The sequence below is a fragment of the Petaurus breviceps genome, unplaced genomic scaffold (assembly GCF_028583685.1).
Source record: "Petaurus breviceps papuanus isolate PSGF00001 unplaced genomic scaffold, PetGlider_PUasm1.0 77, whole genome shotgun sequence".
Taxonomy (NCBI): domain Eukaryota; kingdom Metazoa; phylum Chordata; class Mammalia; order Diprotodontia; family Petauridae; genus Petaurus; species Petaurus breviceps.
In genome coordinates, this window is record NW_027186492.1 from 8,125,852 (window position 1) to 8,137,914 (window position 12,063).

Here is a 12,063-nt window from a genome sequence, read left to right on the forward strand (position 1 = left end):
AACATGCCCCCCCCTCTCTTTCCCTCTCTCCCTCCTTCCCTCTTTCCCTCTCTCCCTTTTCTTTTTAAGGGGAAGAATTAGGTTCATTTTATTTATTTTTAAATAATTTTTTATTTTTTCCTCAATTACATGTAAAAACAATTTTTAACATTTTTTTTTGCAGGGGGGAAAGCAGGGCAACTGGGGTTAAGTGACTTGCCCAAGGTCATACAGCTAGTAAGTGTTAAGTGTCTGAGGTTGGATTTGAACTCATGTCCTCCTGATTCCAGGGCTGCTGCTCTATTAACTGCACCACCTAGCTTAGCTGGCCCTTTAAAAAAAAGTTTTGAGTTCCAAATTCTATCCCTCCTTGCCCTCCACCCTCCCTAAGACAGTAAGCAATTGTAGGTTCTACATGTGAAGTCATGTAAAACATTTCCATATTAGTCATTTTGTACAAGAAGATTCAAACAAAAAAAATGAAAGAAAGAAAAAGTATGCTTCATTCTGTATTCAGACAACATCAGTTCTTTCTCTGGAGGCTAATTGTATTTTTCATAAGGAGTCCTTTGGGACTGTATTGGATCATTGTATTGTTGAGAAAAGCTAAGTCATTCACAGTTGATCATCATACAATATTATTGTTACTGTGTACAATGTTCTCTTGGTTCTGTTTCCTTCACTTTATCAGTTCATGTAAGTCATTCCAAGTTTTTCTGAAATTATCTTTATAGCACAATAATATTTCATTACAATCACATGCAACAATTTGTTTAACCATTCCCAAGTTGATGAGCATCCCCTCAATTTCCAACTCTTAACCACCACATAAAAGACTGTTATAAATATTTTTGTACAAATAGGCTCTTCAACACCCCTCCCCCCTTTTAATCTCTTTGGGATACAGACCTAGTAGTGGTATTGCTGGACCAAAGGATAGACAACATGCCTTCTTGACCTGATATATCTGTTTATAAGAAGAAGGGAGCATCCACTTGAACTAATAGTGTATCCTTGATGGATAGCCTTTCCATGAATAGGAAGTAAACTTCTTGCTAAATGTCAAATGTCTCATTTTATTCCAATCTTGAATTTAAACCACTGGAGCAGTGAAAGGAAGTCAGGCCTGGCTAACAACAAACACTTATTATGATCTACTAGACTTACTAAGCTCAAGGCATAGTATTAGATACTAGGAATTTAAAGACAATTTAGAAAACAAAAACAAATCTGCCCCTGCCCTCAAGGAGTTTACATCCTACTGTAGGAATACAACAAGAATACAAATAAGTATAATACAAAGAATTATCCCATTGGACTTTTCTGTCTAGAACTGGGTTGCCCATTGGTAGACATAAGACTCAATACTGTCCAAGCTGGTGCTGGCTTCCCATCAAGCCCTCTCCCTAGCACCAGGCCACAGGCCATCTTTCTTTATGTCTTATGACCCCTAACTCTATTCTTCATTCTCACTATTACCTCCATTTCCTTCATGCCTCCTGGTATGAGGGAGCGCAGCCCATCCAGGCCTCCCCAAAGTGGTGCCAACCAGTAAAGAAGATGCCAGGGCCAGGCCTAAAGTCACGGTGCAGAGGGGTATGGATAGTACCAGATAACTGACTGGAGGACTCAGCTGGCTGGAAAAATGGGAACTTCTGAGGATGGATGTCGTTGATCACTGACTTCTGAAGTTCCTGGTCATGAGTAACTCCACAGATCATCCCTTGAACCACAGAATTGCTGGTGCACACAGCCCTGAGAACCTCAGCATCACTGCATCAAGACAGGTCCCTTCCATGTTAAGTTTAGGGGTGAACAAGATGAAGGTGTAGGTGCCAATCCCCCTGAAGTTCATAGAGCAGTGCTGCCACTCTGCGATTGACGTCCTGATATGAGGCAAACTGAACGAACAGTGCTATCCTCTCTGGTGGCTGCCAGTGGACACATCAGCCCCTGGGAGGCCCCTGGGCCTCTGCCAACAGTAATTCCAGGAGTTCATCTCTCCCCACATAGACTTGGACCTCCCCCCCCCCCCCAGAAGGGGCCAGAGGACTTGATGCAGGCTATGATATGCCTGGAACTCTGATCAGCTCCAGCACTGCCTGGGGGCAGCCTAGGGTAGAGGATAAGGCAAAGGGTACCTGCTGGGTACAGCTACTACAGGAAACCCTGAGCACAATGCAGGGATGGCCACTTCATGGGACAAACCATTCCCTCTCCATCTGCACTGATCTTCGGAGTAGCTGGTCAGGGCTGTGAAGGTCAGGAGGCTGTAGTCCAGTAGCCAGAGCAGTGGTGGAAGGGGCACCCCAGGGCCACTGGAGCTGCATCCCCAGACCCTGGCAACAAGCAACCCTCAGCCTCTGTCAACCGAAGCCTCCTTCTCCTCTCTTCAGAGCCAGGGGAAGGCCAGAGGCCTGGTAACACTGGCCCCCAGCTCCATAGCCCCAGCCTCCCTCACCCCACAACTCTGGTCTAACAAACAGCCTCTGCCCTCCCCAAGATGGCATGCAATCTAATATAGGCTCTACATATACATTCCTATTAAATATATTTTCACATCAGTCATATTGTATAGCAGAATTAAAATGAATGGGGATAACCATGAGAAAGAAAAACATTAAAAAAAAAAACACCAAAAAATAGAAAAAGAAAATAGTCTGCTTTGATCTGCATTCAGACTCCATATTCCTTTTTCTGTATGTGGATGGCATTTTAGGAAGATTATTTTGGCAGCTGTATGGAGGAATGAGTGGAGAGTGTTGAGGTCAGATTCCAGAGAGTGGTTCAAGTGTGAAAGAATTCACTTAGATTTCTCAGTAGCCAGTGGGAGCTGTATTATATGAAAGCACACATGGACCTTTTGCCTTTTACTGTAGCTGTAAAGGGGGCTGATATTTGGAGAACTAGGCTTATAAAAAGGTTTTACAATGATGATGTAATTTTAGGGTTTCTTATGGGGTTTAAGGATTAAGGAAGGATGAACAGGATGAGGAAGAAGATTACTTACAAGATAAGGAGGAATTTTATGACTCAGGATGAAGAAGATGGTTGACAGGATAAGAAGGACAGGAGGACATAGGATAAGGGAGACAAAAGCAATTCTTTTGGTGCAAGTTAAGGAGAAATTTTATGGTATTTAAAAATAAGGGGAAATAGACTTTTGGACACCTTCAAGTTACAGGATAAGCTACAGAATAAGCCCTAACCCTCTTCAGGAAAGGCATCACAAAGTACTGGGAAAAGCAATATTCTTTAATATTCTTTTTAACCCTTAGGGCATGGCATGTTGTATCCCCATTAGAGAGGCTAAAGACTGAGAAACAATTATGAGACTATTACTATAGTTTAAATAAGAGGTAATATGAGCCTGTATTATGCTATTAGTCATGTGAATAGATAGAGGACAGGTGGGAAAGATGTGGAGGCAGAACTGATTTGATATGAGGATCAAGAGAGAGAAGAATCAAAAATGGTACCAAACTTATGAATCGAAGCATCTAGAAGGGTTCTGATTCCTTTAAGAGGCATAGGGAAGTTTGGGGGAGGGGAGACTTTAGGGAGAAAGATCATATGATCATAAATTTAGAGCAGAAAGGGATCTGAAAAGGCATTTAGTTCAACCTTGCTATTTTTACTCAGAAAGAAACTGAAACCCAGAGAGAGTAAATGACTTGGCACAAGGTCACACAAGTAGGAAGTGGCAAAGCTGGGATTTAAACCCAAGTTCTTTTACTCTACATTTACTACTCATGCTGAATTTGAGACACCAATAAGACATTCAAATGTCAATGATTAGGGGGTAGTTAGCTATCCTTTTGTAATGGTAATGAAATTTGAAGATCCCTTTGTATTATAAAGCTAACAGGTACTGAGCACTTAGTCTCAAGCTAATTACATCAATGCTCTTCTGTTAAAGAAACAGAAGGTATGAACCCCTGTTGCTGATGTAACAGGAAGGGGCTGAACAGGGAGGAGCTAATACCTATATAAGGAAGAGCACAAGCTGGACAGTCAGAACTTCTTGGGATAAGTATTGTGGAGGCAGAGCAGCTTCTGCTGGGGAGAAAAGAGAGAGAGAGAGAGAGAGAGAGAGAGAGAGAGAGAGAGAGAGAGAGAGAGAGAGAGTTTTTCTCAGGGAACATCTGGAGACTGGGCTGCTACTGCTGGACTCAACTGAGAATTGAGAAGAGAAATGAGAACTGAGAACTGACACAGAACTTGGACTTGTGGTGGCAAAACTTGAACTTGTGGTAGCAAGACTTCCAAGGGCCAACTGGAGCTGCCAAAGATTGAGGAAGCATGACTGTGGTGCTGGTATTTTGTACAAATGTTGTTGAGGCTTTGTTAATGTGTATGAATGTTATTGTGGCTTCGTTAAACCTTGTCTTCCCAGGAACAGAGACTGAAGGATTTGAGATGAACTGGACACTGTGAGCTCCGGTGTGGAGCAGGAACTGCACTGAGAGCTGGACAAGGAACTGGGAGATGTCTGCCTTTGAACCCAGATGACAATTTGGTAGGATTCAGGTAGGAGCTACCTGCCCTAAGTCAAGATGAAAAGACCTCTCCATGGATACTGAGTAGTGACTGATGAAATTGCCTGAGTAGTGATTAATAAAATAAGATACTAAGTAGCGATTGATGGAATTGTGATTTGCTTGTGGCCTAGGGGAAGATGGCTTTTGTACTTTCCACTACTTCTTAAGAGGGTACTGAATTGTAATTTAATTGCATTCCATGGGTGTAGGGCTTTGACTTTTGTACTTAATTTTGTATCCCTTAAGCCTCCTTAAGGATGATTGAATGATTGAGTTACTAAATGATTGTACTTTGTTTAAAACTATGTGACCACTTTGGTGAAAACTATGTGGCCATTTTAGTGATAAGTTGTTGTGACATGTTGAATGCTATATTTTGATTTTCTGTGATAAGTTGTAACATTGTGAATGCTGTATGTTGATTTTCTGTGAATGTTTTGCTCTGATTTGTTACTGAATAAATAGAGAGTTTGCTGTACTATGTAATTAGAACCTTGAAAGCTGCTCACAGCAGCAGTCCTCTGGAAAGCTGCTCCTGAGTGACTTTACACCTTTCTTCCATGAAGCTCAAAGTGATCTCTCCTTCCTCAGGTTGCTAGGTGTTTGGGTAGATAGAACACTGGACCTGGAGTCAGAAAGAGCTGAGTATTAAGCCCTACCTCAGCCAACTATGTAACCCTGGGCAAGTCACTTAACTACTATTTACCTCACTCAGCTTCTTCACCAGTAAAATGGGGACAATATATAGTAACTTCTTCCCAGGGTTGTTGTGAGGATCAAATGACATAATACTTGTACATTGCTTTGCAAACCTTAAAGGGCTATATAAATGCTAGCTATGGCTAGTTCTTTGACCATTGTTAACATATTTGTCTTTGCTTTTTGGAGGGGGGAAGGCAGGGCAATTGGTGTTAAGTGACTTGCCCAAGGTCACAAGCTAGTTTTTGTGTTAAGTGTCTGAGGCTGGATTTGAACTCAGGTCCTCTTGACTCCAGGGCCGGTGCTCTATTCACCATACCACCTAGCTGCCCCCATTGTTAACATATTAAAATGCCTTTTTAAGTTGAGCTGAAGATACCAAACAATAAATATTTCTTCAATCTAAAGTCTTTTCCAGACTTACCAGAATGAAATTTAAAAAAAAACACAATTTTGTCAGTATTTAATAAAACTTTGAAGAAATAATTTATGAAAAAGGGTTGAGTGGTAACTCTACTTAGAACAGAGAAATATCTTACATCTAGTTAAGAACATAACCTTCCCCCTCCCCCAAACGGGGTATTGATCTGAGGAAGGTGGTACCTTGATTACTTATATTTACCTGTGACCAGCTTGTAGTGTAGATGGGAGGATTGGAAAGAGCTTTTGAGAGTTTGTTGTTGTTCATTCTTCATTTTTGAAGAGGACCAATGACATCACAGGTGATGTCTTTACTTTCCACTGAATTGGATTTAAGTGAGGCAGAGTTGTGCAAAGTTGTCAGCCTCACTTTTTCTTCCTGAGTCATCAAATTCCAATGGCAGGACAAAAGTCCTGACAAAAGATGACTGGTCACAGCCTGGGATGCAGTGGATAACCTTTGATGTCTGACCAAACTCTAATAGCTCCACAGTAACTGCATCAGCTGCTTTCCTAGCCGTTGGAACAATTTGTTCTCATCTGATCATTCCACTGGAGAAAGTCTTCACGTGCTTGGTGGTCATAGAAGGATTGAGTGGTTTTAGGAGAATGATTCTATAAGATTAAGTTACTGTTGTTCAGGATTGACTAAGTAAAAAACTATCTTTTACCTTACCTTGAGTTATGCAACAATGTTTTGTCATATTGTGATTCAAGATTCCTCTAAATGTTACTTCAAAATATTTTTTGTGTAGAGACATGTCCTAGAGCATGAGGGGATGCTGTCAGTTTGGATTTCTCTCTCTCTCTCTCTCTTTCCCTCCCTTCTTCTCCCTACCCCCTCTTTCTCACACACACAGAATAATGCTTGAATTTAGAATAATGATTACATTAATGAAAAGTATTTCTTGTATAGTTAGGTCTACCACACAGATTACAGGTTTTCTTCCATATTACTTTGCATCTCTCCTTGGACCTTATTATTTTCTCTCTTGCATTATATTTATTTGTGTTCATGTCATATCATCTTTATTAGATTATCATTTTATTTAAACCTTTGTATTCTCGGTGCCTAGCACAGTGCTTGCAAATAATAACAAAGACTAAATTGAAGTCTTAGTTCAGTTGCTACTTCCTTCCCTGAGAAACCTAGCTAGAAGTATTCACTTCTCTCTCCTATCCATTTACGATCAATGAATTGATCATTCTATAAGCATTTATTAAGTGCCTACTATATTACAATTTGTATTATAGATATTTTTGTATGTATCTTTCTCACCCCATACTAGATTATAAACTCCCTAAAGTGGGAACTATTATCTCTATATCCCTTACATTACATATAGTAGGTACTTAATAAAATCATCTCTCTCTTTCTCTCTCTCTCTGTATATATATCTTGCCCTAATCTCTCTTCTGAGCTCTAGTTCTTTATCACCAATTGCTCACTGATGTAATGGGAATGTAAATTTTTAAGATCTTCCCTGCCCCTAGGCTTAAGTGCACCTGGAGCCTGTGGTGGGAGGCTTGTTTCTTAGGAGATACTTTTTGATTGGGCAGTGGGTCAAGAAGGTTGTTACATTCTCTGAGCCAGGAGAAGGCTATATGAGCCCTGATGGGAGGTTTTGCTTTGGGGCTCACTTTGAGAAGTGTTGTGTGATTTGACCAGAGAGATTCTGGGAAGCCATTGAGAGCCCCCTGGCTTTGAAAAACCCAGATGTTGATGCCCCCATCTCTGGAAACTGTGATTTGGTATGGGTGTAATGGTTGGACAGCCGGGAGGCCTGTCTGTTGAAATGTTCTTGTAATTTATGTTTGTAACCTCTGTATACTCTAAAATTCGGGGTGCTGACCTTTTTCCCCTGAACTAGGTAAAGGATATATGTTTGACTGATTAAAGTAAGCTTGTTAACCCATTTTGAGTTGCTTTCCTTTAGCAAAGCAGATCTAAGAACCTGTGTTGGCAGCGACCCTGGGGACGCTGGGGTGCTTGCTGCTACAACTGGACATCACCTAGTTGTCTCATTGGCAACTCAAATTCAAAGCATTCAAAATAGAACTCATTAGCTTTCCCTGTAAATCTCTATTACCCTCCAAATTATCTATTTGTTAAAAGTACCATTATCCTTTGTCAGCCTTCAAAGTTCAGTCTAAGAAAGACAAAACAGAATTAGGTTGTATCCTTGTTTATTTCTCTCAAAGCAAGCATGCATGTATCCATACATGGGAGCTGAAGTTTGAAACTGGGCTCACTTTGGGGTTAGGGTGCACAGCTTATATACCATTTCTACAGGGGCTGATGCCACTCCATCATCATTTCATCCCTGGACAGAGAAAATCTCTATGCTAGACCACTCCCAGATATACCAGACCACTCTCAGCCTTGGGCTCTCTAGACAAAAGAATCTGTCTCCATCCAGAAAAACTGAACTTAAAGTCAGGACTTTGGAAGAAGGGGAGGGGGGAACTCTAAATCTCTAAGATATTGGTTATTAATAATCATTTTCCACACCTTCCAGTCATCTGGACTCAGAATTTTAGTCATCCTTTTCACTTTCCCTCCCCCTCCTGCTTCTATATCCAATTAATTGCCAAGTTTTGTCAATACTACCTTCAGAAGACTTCATTTCCTCTCCACTCCCTTAGCTTCAACCCCTCATTAACTCTCACATGGACTATTGTAATAGTATCCCAATTGTTTCTCCCTTCTATTCCCTCTCCAATTTGCCCTCTATACAATTGCCAAAAGAATATTCCCAAACTATAGGTTTGACCATGTTATACCTCCACTCAAGAATCTTCGATGGCTCTCTTGTCTTTAGGATAAAATTCAAATTTTTCAGCTTGTCAGTTAAAGCTGTTCACAGTCTACTCCAGCCTACCTTCCTAGACTTAGTTCACACTACTCCTCTCTATTCTCCAGTGCAGGGGTAGGGAACCTGAGGCCTTGGGTGTGGCCTTTGTATTGAGCTCAAATTTTACCAAACAAATCCTTTTGTTAAGGGGATTTGTTCTGTGAAGTTCCAATTTGGTCCAACAGCTGCACTTGAGGACCTAGAGCGCCCCATGTGGCCTGGAGGCTGCAGGTCCCCCACCCCTGCTCCAGTCCAAAGAAACTGAACTATTTACTGGTCTTTGAAATCAACATTTTAGCTCTTGTTTGTCCCAGTTCCTCATCCATAAGATGAACTGGAAAAGGAAATGGCAAACCACTCCAATATCTTTGTCAAGAAAATCCCAAATGGAGTCCCAGAGAGTTTGGATCAGACTGAACACTGTATCACCATCCACTTAATAGGAGTGCTTAATGTTTCTTGAGTTGAATTAAGTTCTGTCTCTTTAAACTTATGATGATAGTAGTGCTGATTCTGCTTTCAGTGAGTCTAGGAATCACCTGGAAGAGGTCCATCTCTGCATTATGGCACTCTATAGAACATTAACCTGTTTCTCCTCTATAAAATGGGGATGATAACACTTTTACTACCTACTAAAGAGTTTGTTGTGTGAGAATTGTTGGATGTTAAATGTAATATCCCATTAGACTGTGAGCTCTTTCAGAACAAGGAATGTCTTTTTCCTTTCCTTGTATCCCCAGTGCTTAATATGCTAACAGCACAGCAGGTATTTAATAAATGCTTGTTGACTGACAAACATTTATTGGATTGGATTGAGTTGTAAGTCTTACAGCCCTATATAAACCAGTTGTTGCTACCTTGCCTCACAGATTGCTTTCCCATTTGCACTGTATTTTGTATGTACTTTTTTTTTCCATATTGCATCCTTGAGAATAGGAATTATATTTTTGCCTTCCTTTGTTATCTCCAGTGATTAGCACCATTCATGCCTAATACATAGTGTTAGCACCTTTGCTATTTTATTTATTTGTTTGTTTTTATTATTTACTAAGCACTTGTACTTAGTAAATATTTATTGATTATTTAGTAGGAGGGCCAGCTATGGATGGTTCCGCCTTTATTGTTCTCTGATTAGGGGGTCTCAGTCATGAAAAAGCAAGAGGGAAGGAGAGATGGAAGAGAGAGAAAATAGAAATATAGCACAGTATGGGAAGAGTGCTGAACTCTAGGTCAAGATAACCAAGTTCTGGGGTGGCTAGGTGGCACAATGAATAGAGCACTGGTCCTGGAGTCAGAAGGACCTGAGTTCAAATCAAGCCTCATACACTTAACACACACATAAAAACTAGCCATGTGACCTTGGGTAAGTCACTTAACCCCAATTGCCCTACCTTTCCCCCTCCAAAAAGAAAAAAAAAGATAACCAAGTTCAGGTCTTGCTCTTCTGCTAATAAACTACCTGTGTAATCTTTAGCAATTCATCCCACATTTCTGAGCCTCAAATTCCTTTTCTATAAAATAAGAGGACTGGATGAACTTTAAGCTTCCTTTGAACCTCGGCTTTTTATGGATCTGTGGGAATTTAGGGGGAAACCAATCCACAATGTACAGAGAACTGACCTCAAAGTCAGGAAGACCCTGGGTTCAAGTCCTGCCTCTGACAAATCCCATCCTGTTATTCTGGGCCAAGTTATTTAATGTCTCAGTGGTTTAGGAAACTCTCTAAGACTCTTAGCTGAAATGCTGGTGCTGATCTTCATCTGTAGAGAAATTCCTCTTATTTGGAGCCATTCGGTCAATAAACATAAATTCAGCACCTACTCTGTGCTAAGCACTAGGGATATAAGGAAAGACAAAAGAGAGCCCCTGTTCTTCAGAAACTCACCCGAGATGAATGGAAGAGGGAAGGCTGTAGCATTAGGGGAGTTCTGTTTCCCCAGTGAAACTACAGATCTGGCTCAACCAACCCATCAATAATAATCATAGCAGACATTAAATGGCTTCTACCAACCAATTCACCAATAATAGCAGAAATTTATATGGCACTGTGTGGTCGTCACTTTTCATACTTATCTTAAAATAAGGAGGCAGCCTAGTGGTAAAGTGGATAAAGTGTTGGCCTTGGAGTCAGAAGACCTGCCTCAGACAGTGCCCAGCTGTATGGCCCTGGGCAAATCACTTAATCTGGGTATAACACCACCTACCTCACAGAGTTCTGAGAATCGAATGAGAGAGCATGTGTAAAGTGCTTTCCCAAACATAAAGAGCTATATGAATGCTAGCTACCCCACACCAACCTTCCGTGGTAGCTGCTCCAAGTATTATAACCAGAAATTCAAAGAATGACTTTCCTAGAGTGAGTAAGTGTCAGAAACAGGTCGTGTTTTAGAAGAGGACCATGACATCAGGGAAATGATCTCGCATGCAATATGACCCGAAGTTGACTTTGATTTGAGTGAGGGAGGGCTGTGCAAAGCTACCAGCCTTACCTTCTCCTCTAGAGCCATCTGGATCCAGTGGCCAGATATTCATCAGGATGACTGGAGATAGCCCAGGATACAATGGGAGACCCTGGCCCTTTTAGGCTAAGGCCTTTTTAGGTTCTCACTTTGAGTGAGATAACACCCATTCAGTGAAGAGACCTCTTTAAGAAGTGAGTCAAGGGATGGTTCCTTTAACTAGAAAAAAAGAAAAAAATCAAGCTGGGAGGGGAAGACCCTCAAGGCTACTGTTCCAAAGAGAAAGGGTTACCATTGACATTAACTCTAAGCCTGGTGGGCCCAAAATATGGCCATTAAGTGGAGCTTGGGCCAGAATCTATTGTGGTCCAATCAAGAGCCTGCTGGTCCAGCATGAGCTTTTTTTTTTTTTTTTAATATAATTTTTTTTTCAATTACCTGTAAAGAATTTTCAGCATTCATTGTTAGAAAAATTTTGTGTTCTAAATTTTTCTCTCTCTCTCCCTCCAGTCTTCCCTCCCCAAGATGGCAAGTAATCTGATATAGGTTATACATATATAATCTTGTAAAACATTTCCACATTAGTCATGTTGTGAAAGAAACAGAACAAAAGGAAAAAAAAACACATGGAAAAAACCCTCAAAAGTGAAAATAGTATGCTTTGATCTACACTCAGACTGCATCAACTCTTTCTCTGGATGTGAATAGTATTTTCTATCATGAATCTTTTGGAATTGTCTTGGATCATTGCATTGCTGAGAAGAGCTAAATCAATCATAGTTAATCATCAAACAATGTTACTGTTACTGTCCACAATGTTCTCCTGGTTTTACTCACTTTACTCAGCATCAGTTCATGTAAATCTTTCCAGCTTTTTCTGAAATCTACCTGTTCATCATTTCCTTTTTTCTCTCCTTTTTTAAAAAGTTAATCTATTTATTTTTAGTCTTCAACATTTACTTAAATAAGTTTTAAATTTTCTCCTCCTCCCCAGGATGGCATACAATCTGATATAGGCGCTCTACCTATACATTCCTATTAAACATATTTTCACATTAATCATGTTGTGGGGGGCTATTGATATCCCGTCCTCTCACTTACCCATAGTAA

At 40.6% G+C, this 12,063-nt stretch overlaps 1 pseudogene; it reads right to left on the reverse strand.

Moving 5' to 3' along the window:
* Positions 1-227: 227 nt before the first annotated feature.
* LOC138175265 (meteorin pseudogene) overlaps positions 228-12,063 on the reverse strand; it is a 14,607-nt pseudogene continuing 2,771 nt past the window's right edge.